Source organism: Bombina bombina, chromosome 2 (assembly GCF_027579735.1).
Source record: "Bombina bombina isolate aBomBom1 chromosome 2, aBomBom1.pri, whole genome shotgun sequence".
In the NCBI taxonomy this organism is placed as follows: Eukaryota; Metazoa; Chordata; class Amphibia; order Anura; family Bombinatoridae; genus Bombina; species Bombina bombina.
In genome coordinates, this window is record NC_069500.1 from 17,357,517 (window position 1) to 17,368,508 (window position 10,992).

The 10,992-nt window shown below is 40.4% G+C and overlaps 1 protein-coding gene across 1 annotated transcript in view; it reads right to left on the reverse strand.

Moving 5' to 3' along the window:
* LOC128646845 (latent-transforming growth factor beta-binding protein 4-like) overlaps nucleotides 1-4,206 on the reverse strand; it is a 377,095-nt gene extending 372,889 nt beyond the window's left edge. Inside the window, exon 1 of the mRNA XM_053699646.1 lies at nucleotides 4,102-4,206. The gene's annotated coding sequence lies outside the window, so the exon portion shown is untranslated. The remainder of the gene's footprint in view (nucleotides 1-4,101) is intronic.
* Nucleotides 4,207-10,992: the final 6,786 nt, after the last annotated feature.

Here is a 10,992-nt window from a genome sequence, read left to right on the forward strand (position 1 = left end):
TATTTTAACCAGGTACAATAGCTATTAAATAGTTAAGAACTATTTAATAGCTAAAATAGTTAAAATAATAACAAAATTACTTGTAAAATAAATCCTAACCTAAGTTATAATTAAACCTAACACTAACCTATCAATAAATTAATTAAATAAAATACCTACAATTACCTACAATTAACCTAACACTACACTATCAATAAATAAATTAAATACAATTGCTACAAATAACTACAATTACATAAACTAACTAAAGTACAAAAAATAAAAAAGAACTAAGTTACAAAAAATAAAAAAATATTTACAAACATAAGAAAAATATTACAACAATTTTAAACTAATTACACCTACTCTAAGCCCCCTAATAAAATAACAAAGACCCCCAAAATAAAAAAATGCCATACCCTATTCTAAATTAATAGAGTTAAAAGCTCTTTTACCTTACCAGCCCTGAACAGGGCCCTTTGCGGGGCATGCCCCAAGAAGTTCAGCTCTTTTGCCTGTAAAAAAAACATACAATACCCCCCCCCCCAACATTACAACCCACCACCCACATACCCCTAATCTAACCCAAACCCCCCTTAAATAAACCTAACACTAAGCCCCTGAAGATCTTCCTACCTTGTCTTCACCATCCAGGTATCACCGATCCGTCCTGGCATCCGGTGCTGAAGAGGTCCAGAAGAGGCTCCAAAGTCTTCCTCCTATCCGGCAAGAAGAGGACATCCGGACCGGCAAACATCTTCTCCAAGCGGCATCTTCGATCTTCTTCCATCCGGTGCGGAGCGGATCCATCCTCTTCTTCCGGCGTCTCCCGACGAATGACGGTTCCTTTAAGGGACGTCATCCAAGATGGCGTCCCTCGAATTCCGATTGGCTGATAGGATTCTATCAGCCAATCGGAATTAAGGTAGGAATATTCTGATTGGCTGATGGAATCAGCCAATCAGAATCAAGTTCAATCCGATTAGCTGATCCAATCAGCCAATCAGATTGAGCTCGCATTCTATTGGCTGATCGGAACAGCCAATAGAATGCGAGCTCAATCTGATTGGCTGATTGGATCAGCCAATCGGATTGAACTTGATTCTGATTGGCTGATTCCATCAGCCAATCAGAATATTCCTACCTTAATTCCGATTGGCTGATAGAATCCTATCAGCCAATCGGAATTCGAGGGACGCCATCTTGGATGACGTCCCTTAAAGGAACCATCATTCGTCGGGAGACGCCGGAAGAAGAGGATGGATCCGCGTCGGCTGATTCAAGATGGACCCGCTCCGCACCGGATGGAAGAAGATCGAAGATGCCGCTTGGAGAAGATGTTTGCCGGTCCGGATGTCCTCTTCTTGCCCGATAGGAGGAAGACTTTGGAGCCTCTTCTGGACCTCTTCAGCACCGGATGCCAGGACGGATCGGTGATACCTGGATGGTGAAGACAAGGTAGGAAGATCTTCAGGGGCTTAGTGTTAGGTTTATTTAAGGGGGGTTTGGGTTAGATTAGGGGTATGTGGGTGGTGGGTTGTAATGTTGGGGGGGGGTTATTGTATGTTTTTTTTTACAGGCAAAAGAGCTGAACTTCTTGGGGCATGCCCCGCAAAGGGCCCTGTTCAGGGCTGGTAAGGTAAAAGAGCTTTTAACTCTATTAATTTAGAATAGGGTATGGCATTTTTTTATTTTGGGGGTCTTTGTTATTTTATTAGGGGGCTTAGAGTAGGTGTAATTAGTTTAAAATTGTTGTAATATTTTTCTTATGTTTGTAAATATTTTTTTATTTTTTGTAACTTAGTTCTTTTTTATTTTTTGTACTTTAGTTAGTTTATGTAATTGTAGTTATTTGTAGCAATTGTATTTAATTTATTTATTGATAGTGTAGTGTTAGGTTAATTGTAGGTAATTGTAGGTATTTTATTTAATTAATTTATTGATAGGGTAGTGTTAGGTTTAATTATAACTTAGGTTAGGATTTATTTTACAGGTAATTTTGTTATTATTTTAACTATTTTAGCTATTAAATAGTTCTTAACTATTTAATAGCTATTGTACCTGGTTAAAATAATTACCAAGTTGCCTGTAAAATAAATATTAATCCTAAAATAGCTACAATATAATTATAATTTATATTGTAGCTATATTAGGATGTATTTTACAGGTAAGTATTTAGCTTTAAATAGGAATAATTTATTTAATAAGAGTTAATTAATTTCGTTAGATTTAAATTATATTTAACTTAGGGGGGTGTTAGTGTTAGGGTTAGACTTAGCTTTAGGGGTTAATCCATTTATTATAGTAGCGGTGAGCTCCGGTCGTCAGATTAGGGGTTAATAATTGAAGTTAGGTGTCGGCGATGTTAGGGAGGGCAGATTAGGGGTTAATACTATTTATGATAGGGTTAGTGAGGCGGATTAGGGGTTAATAACTTTATTATAGTAGCGCTCAGGTCCGCTCGGCAGATTAGGTGTTAATAAGTGTAGGCAGGTGTCGGCGACGTTGAGGGGGGCAGATTAGGGGTTAATAAATATAATATAGGGGTCGGCGGTGTTAGGGGCAGCAGATTAGGGGTACATAGGGATAACGTAGGTTGCGGCGGTGTACGGAGCGGAAGATTAGGGGTTAAAAATAATATGCAGGGGTCAGCGATAGCGGGGGCGGCAGATTAGGGGTTAATAAGTGTAAGGTTAGGGGTGTTTAGACTCGGGGTACATGTTAGAATGTTAGGTGCAGACGTAGGAAGTGTTTCCCCATAGGAAACAATGGGGCTGCGTTAGGAGCTGAACGCTGCTTTTTTGCAGGTGTTAGGTTTTTTTACAGTTCAAACAGCCCCATTGTTTCCTATGGGAGAATCGTGCACGAGCACGTTTTTGAGGCTGGCCGCGTCCGTAAGCAACTCTGGTATCGAGAGTTGCATTTGCAGTAAAAATGCTCTACGCTCCTTTTTGGAGCCCAACGCAGCATTTTTTTGAACTCTCGATACCAGAGTTAATTTTATGCTGCGGCCAGAAAAAAGCCTGCGGAGCGTTAACAGCCCATCTACCGCCAAACTCCAAATCTAGGCCTTAGGCATTAATACACGGATACAATCCGTTTTCTTCATGGCATAATTTAGCCAAAAGACTTCATTTTCATTTTTAGTTTCAATAAGTATTGGAAGTAATATTTTTCCTTTCTAAAAGACATACTCATATAGGTTTAAGCATCCATTTGCGCTTTTTCTCCTACCACTTCTCTTTTCTGTCCACCACTAATTGATAATTAAAGGGGGAATATCATAGGAGATTTAGCTTACCTTTAAAATTAGCAGCGCAAGAAAGATTTACTCAATTGCTTGTACTAAAGATTACAAAGTGAACAAAATATATACTTAATAACTAATTTAACACGAAAAAAGTCGTTAATGCTATCCTAATGAACGTTAATTTTAATTGAGCTTAAGCAATAACGTTTACTTTCAACTTGTAACATGAGCGCTACATCTGATGTGCACAAACAGCCGTGATAAACCCGATATCACTTTTGGGTAACTCTTAGTGCATTACTTGTAATCTGGCCCTTAAAAAGGGAACCATACCTTGCAGTATGCATTGTGTAGCGTTTGCTAATTGCTTTAATTAACTGTTTCACTACTGGGCCACTGCAGACTACATCTGAGTAACTGGTCCATCCAAGGAACATAACACTGTAGACTGAGATACTGACAGATAAATCCACCATTAGCCCAGGGGACCTGTTACATTTCTACAATGGAAGTACATTTTTTTATTGCCCAGCTGAACTCCTGAACTACTCTTTACTAATAGGCGCTTCTGAGGGGGATAATGGGTCTCAGATCACTTTTCTTAAAAAAACATTACTGATCACTTCAAAGTTTTACCTTCTCCTTGCTGAGGCAAAACTTAAACTGAGGCTAAATGGGAGGGTGTGCTGGTAGCTTTGGAATTGTTACAGGTGTTTTGTCTCTTCCTTCTGGTCAGGGTCATCTATCCCAAATGTGATGGATATTGGGCTCTCACCATCTTAATAAAGCAATAACTTTAAAAAAAAAAAAAGTCCTGTTTTGTTTGTTTTACCTAAATGTTTATGTATTTTTATTGAAGTAGCAGGTCTTACCAACACAGGTTGTACCGCCACTGCCAGGTCTGTAACCGGGGTAGCAGATGCATATGAATGAGCCAGGGGTGTTGGTGCATTGTGCATTCGGACATGGGATTCGCCACATTGCACATTCATCAATATCTGTAGAAACAGATCTGTATATTAGATCTCACATTAGCTACAATAAAATAATATTTTTTTAGTCTGAATCAAGTGCTGTTTAGTCAGGTTCATCTGTCACATTTATATATATTTATGAGTATTTGTTTATAAAAGTCACATACTGACACACTGTATTATTATCTATTCCTGTTATTTATTAACTACTGTAAACTTCACCTTATAATATGTCATGTCAGCCTAAGGATGAGATTTATAATAATACCTTTATAAAGTCTTGTTATTGCATATTATAGATGCTCACAAACTTGTCCCCATTGTTATAAGTACTACATATGTGCAGGACAGGAAGAGTTTGTTTTGGATATTAGAGGACATTTTTTCCCCTGAATATTTGTTGGCTACACTTTTTGGTTTTCATTTAGTTTAAAACAAAATTAAAATCACATTTAGTTAAACATTTAGATTGTTTTTTTGTTAAACAAATGTAACTGTTTTAAAGCTATAGGTGAAAAGTCCCCCTGTAGCTACAAATACTTAGCTTAACGCACTGGAGAATACGCTAACCCAATCCTATTCTTGTCAGAGCCCTGGCTGCGCTAACACCTGGGTTAAAAGGGACAATCTACACCACAATTTGTATTGTTTAAACAAATAGATAATCCCTTTATTACTAGTGATGTCGCAAACCTAAAAATTTCTGTTCGCGAACGGCGGACTCGAACTTCAGCAACTGTTCGCGAACGGGTGAACCGGGTGAACCGCCTTTGACTTCAATAGGCAGGCAAACTTTAAAACCAACAGGGACTCTTTCTGGCCACAATAGTGATGGAAAAGTTGTTTCAAGGGGACTAACACCTGGACTGTGGCATGCCGGAGGGGGATCTATTGGCAAAACTCCCATGGAAAATTACATAGTTGATGCAGAGTCTGTTATTAAGCCATAAAGGGCATACATCACCTAACATTCCTAAATTGTTTGGAATAACGTGCTTTAAAACATCAGGTATGATGTTGTATCGATCAGGTAGTGTAAGGGTTACGCCCGCTTCACAGTGACAGACCAAACTCCCCGTTTAAAGGTACAGTCTACACCAGAATTTTTATTGTTTTAAAAGATAGATAATCCCTTTATTACCTATTTCCCAGTTTTGCATAACTAACACATTTATAATAATATACTTTTAACCTCTATGATTATCTTGTATCTAAGCCTCTGCAAACTGCCCCTTTTTTCAGTTCTTTTGACAGACTTGCAGTCTAGCCAATCAGTGCCTGCTCCCAGATAACTTCTCGTGCACGAGCACAGTGTTATCTATATGAAATACGTGAACTAACACCCTCTAGTGGTGAAAAACTGTTAAAATGCAATCTGAAAGAGGTGGGCTTCAAGGTCCAAGAAATTAGCATACGAACCTCCTAGGTTAAGCTTTCAACTAAGAATACCAAAAGAGAACAAAGCAAAATTGGTGATAAAAGTAAATTGGAAAATTGTTTAAAATTACATGCTCTATCTGAATCATGAAAGTTTATTTTGGCCTAGACTGTCCCTTTAACGCACCGCAAACAACCGCAAACAGTCCATTTGCACAACCGCAAACTCCCCATTTGCACAAGGTTGAATACCAAGCTAGCCATGTCCCGTTCCTTGTCCTCACTGATGTCATTGAAGGTCTCTTCCTCCACCCAGCCACGTACAACACCAAGGGTCCCCGAAAGGTGACAACAAGCCCCCTGGGACACCTGCTGTGTTTGGTCTTCCACCTCCTCAAAGCCACCTTCCTCCTCTGACTCCTCTTCTTCAGACTCCTATCTCTGCATTGCCTCTCTCTGCATTATTATAAGGTGTGTTAAGTAGTACTATTTCTATCAGTTTAATCCCTGTGGTATCCCCTATCAGGGGACGTGTATATGGCATGGATTTTAGGAACCGGGAGATGGAAAAAGATGCTTGGTCGGTCCTACTACTTCAAATTTGGGGCACTGCGCGTGCAATCTACTGTGCCACCAGATAGGAGTGTTGTGTTAAGTATTACTATTCTTATCAGTTTAATCCCTGTTAAGTGCCTTTTTTTTTGTTTGGTTTTTGAAGACACAATGCAGCACCAGAGGCCAGAAAAATTTGGCATGTACACATGCCTGAAAAATTAGGTATTGTTGCAGCCGCTGCTGTAGCAGCGGCCAGAAAAATTGATGTTTGTTTCCCAGGCAGAAAGTGCCCTAAAACATTGCTGCTTGAACCCTAGTTAGTGGCGGATAAGTCATGCAAGTCATCCGGCATTCGAAGATAAAATACAGCAGCTTGTGGACCATTTTTAGCCTAAGGCAGCTCATCTCATCAGGCCTTTTTTACTCAATTGTATCGCCCAATGTCTAGACTTTTTTGACCTAGGCGACTTCTCTTCTCAGTGACAATACCTCCTGCTGCACTGCAGGTCCTTTCTGACTGGACACTTGAAGCGGGGCAGGCCAGAAGTTCCAGTGCAAATTGGGATAGCTCAGGCCACAGGTCAAGCCTGCACACCCAGTAGTCAAGGGGTTCGTCGCTCCTCAGAGTGTCGATATCTGCAGTTAAGGCGAGGTAGCCTGCTACCTGTCGGTCGAGTCGTTCTCTGAGGGTGGACCCCGAAGGGCTGTGGAGATGCATAGGAGTTAAAAAGCTCAACATGTCCTCCATCAACAACACGTCTGTGAAGCGTCCTGTCCTTGCCAGTGTGGTCGTGGGAGTCGGAGGATTACTTTCACCTCTTCCCCTGTTAGATTCCCGTTGTGCTGTGACATCATCCTTATACACTGTGTAAAGCATACTTTTTAATTTATTTTGGAACTGCTGCATCCTTTCCGACTTGTGGTAATTTGGTAACATTTCAGGCACTTTATGCTTATACCGGGGGTCTAGTAGCGTGGACACCCAGTACAGGTCGTTCTCCTTCAGCTTTTTTCACTCAACAGGCACAACAGCATGAAAGACCCCATTTGCACAAGGTTGGATGCTGAGCTACTCATGTCCCGTTCCTCGTCCTCAGTGATCTCACTGAAGGTATCTTCTTCCCCCCAGCCACGTACAACACCATGGGTACCAGATAGGTGACAACGAGCACCCTGGGATGCCTGTTGTGTTTGGTCTTTCTCCTCCTCCTCAAAGCCACATTCCTCCTCTGACTCCTCTTCCTCACAATCCTCTTCCTGCGTTGCCGCTGGTCCAGCAAGCGATGCTGATAAGGCTGTTTCTGGTGGTGATGGTGACCACAACTCTTCCTCTTCACGCTCATCTACGGCCTGATCCAGCACTCTTCGCAGGGCACACTCCAGGAAGAAAACAAATGGTATGATGTTGCTGATGGTGCCTTCGGTGTGACTGACTAGGTTTGTCACCTCCTCAAAAGGACGCATGAGCCTACAGGCATTGCGCATGAGCGCCCAGTAACGTGGCAAAAAAATTCCCAGCTCCGCAGATGCTGTCCTAGCACCCCGTTCATACAAATACTCGTTAATGGCTTTTTCTTGTTGGATCAGGCGGTTGAACATTAGGAATGTTGAATTCCAACCTGTCGGGCTGTCGCAAATCAAGCACCTCACTGGCATGTTGTTTCGCCGCTGGATATCGGAAAAGTGCGCCATGGCCGTGTAGGAACAACTCAAATGGCCACACACCTTCCTGGCCTGCTTCAGGACGTCCTGTAAGCCTGGGTACTTATGTACAAAGCGTTGTACGATCAGATTACACACATGTGCAATGCACGGCACATGTGTCAACTTGCCCAATTTCAATGCCGCCACAAAATTACTTCCATTGTCACAAACCACTTTGCCGATCTCCAGTTGATGCAGAGTCAGCCACTGATCCACCTGTGCGTTCAGGGCGGACAGGAATGCTGGTCCGGTGTGACTCTCTGATTTCAGGCAAGTCAACCCCAAGACGGTGTGACACTGCCGTATCCGGGATGTGGAATAGTACCTGCGGAGCTGGGGGGGTGCCGTTGATGTGGAGCAAGACGCATCAGCAGAAGAGGACTCAGCCGAGGAAGAGGTTATGGAAGAGGATGGAGTAGGAGGAGTAGAGGAGGTGGCAGCAGGCCTGCCTGCAAGTCGTGGCGGTGTCACCAACTCATCCTCTGCAGAGCCATGCATTCCATGCTTGGCAGCCGTCAGCAGGTTTACCCAATGCGCAGTGTAGGTGATATAACTGCCCTGACCATGCTTTGCAGACCAGCTATCAGTGGTCATATGGACCCTTGCCCCAACGCTGTGTGTTAGACATGCCATTACTTGCTTTCATACAATCGAGTACAGGTTGGGGATTGCCTTTTGTGCAAAGAAATTTCAGCCGGGTACCTTCCACTGTGGTGTCCCAATAGCTACAAATGTTTTGAACGCCTCAGACTCCACCAGCTTCTATGGTAAAAGCTGGCGGGCTAAGAGTTCAGACAAATATATGGAAGAATGAAAACACCATCAATCTGCAGGGAGGTGCACGTACCCAGGTCCTGCCAATGACCTCCAATAATGTCCAATTTCACAAAAAGAACAGCACCAACCAAAGATGAGTAAAAGTGTATCTTTATTGGGACATCTCCAAACACAGCACATTACACGACGTTTCGGTCAGATGACCTTAATCATGTGATTAAAAACAAGACCTATAACCACTCCTTATATACCCACCTTGGGGGAGGTGATAATTACCTATACAGGTGAATTTTATGCATTCTGTTTCAACATTGAACTCTTTAGCAACCTCTAGTGGTAAAACAAGGTCATTTATCATTCTTACATATTACTTGGTTAACTCACAGGCAAAAAACACAAAAAAAGGGATGGCAATATATATATGTACATACATAAATCCTTATAACATTTCAGAAGATATATGAAAAAATGCAAAACCCCTAAACAAAGATATGATAATATCCCACACATATATGATTAAAATAAATGTTTCAAATCACATAGCCAGACTATTGACAGAAATGAATAAATCTCAAGTGGAACTAACTCACATTGTAATGTTCCAATCTATCTCTTTATTCATTCCATATGGAATGAGGGATTGCAGAGTATAAATCCAAAAAGTCTCTCTACTTTTTAGTAATTTTTGTCTATTCCCCCCTCTTCTTGGTCTCTTAACTTGCTCAATTATCTGAAATCTCAATTGAGAAATACTATGTCCTGCAGTCAAAAAACGATTGGCAACAGGGGCTTCTTTAATGCCACACCGTATGTTAGATTTATGTTCATTTATTCTATCTCTTATTCTCCTAGTCGACTCTCCTATGTAAATTTTGGAACAAGGACATTTAATTAGATAGACTATATAATCAGAGTTGCAAGTAAAGAAGCCTGGTATTTTATATTTCCTTCCAGTAAGAGGGTGAAAAAAGCTATCTCCTCTAATGATATTATTACAATTACAGCAATTGAGACAGGGGAAACATCCTAATTTGGGAGTAGATAACACTGTTTGAACTTGTTTCTTTTTTGGACCTATATCTGCTTTTATTAATGAGTCTTTAATATTTTTACATCGCCTGTATGCAGGCATAGGTAACTGTTGGAAATCAATAACATTAGGGTTCAAGTCTTTGATGGTGGACCAATGTTTCTTAATAATGTTATTGATCTTATTACTTAAAGGGTTAAATCTAGATATGAAAATCATACGTTTATTTTTATTCTTCTCTTGTCTAAATTATATTCTCCTTTAAGAATAGTTTGTCTGGGGATATTTTCTACTTCTTTAATATGGCGTTCAATCAAGGGCTTTGGAGAACCCCTCTGTAGAAACAGATTACCCATTTCTCTAAGTCTACTGTGAGCTAGCTGATCATCTGAAACAATTTTTTTAACTCTTAAGAGCTGACTCTTGGGAAGACTGTTGATAAGAGGTGGATAGTGTGCACTTTCATATTTCAATAGGTTGTTCCTATCACTTTCTTTCCTAAATAAATCAACCTTTAGTTCTCTACCATTCTTTTGAATAGTAGTATCCAAAAAATCTATAGATACCTCACTACATACCAATTTAAGTTTAATGTGTCTAGTTGAAATGTTGAGGTCATCTACAAAGGACTGCAATGAGCCAATGTCACCCCCCCATATGCCAAAAATATTGTCTATATATCTATACCAACATAATCCATATTTTTGGAATGCTTTCTGAGTGTATACAAACCTCTCTTCATAGATATTCATAAAGACATTGGCATATGTGGGGGCGACATTGGACCCCATCGCAGTCCCCTGGCATTGAATGTAAAAAGTATCCTGAAAAAGAAAATAATTGTGGTATAAAATTAACTGTAGTAGCTCAAGAATAAAATGACAATGAGAATTAGAGAATTTACCACTAGACATAATGGTTTGTTTCATAGCGCCCATCCCGCTCTCATGTGTGATTGATGTGTACAATGATGTTACATCTAATGAGAATAAGATAAATTTGTCACTTTGTAATTGTACGGAATCTAACTTTGTTATAAAATCCCCAGTATCTCTAATGTAAGACATAGATTGAGTAGCAAACGGTCTTAGTACTCTGTCAAGATATTTAGATACATTAGATAGAATAGAATCTGTGCTGGCTACTATGGGGCGTCCAGGTGGAGCAGAACTATCTTTGTGTATTTTGGGCAGTGTGTAAAGGACTGGTATAGAGAATGAATCAGGTATTAAATACTTCTGTTCTTTTATAGAAATAAGTCCATTACACACTGCCCTATTCACACAATTAACAAGACATTTCTTGATCCCAAAAGATGGATCAGTATTCAAAACCTTATATACATT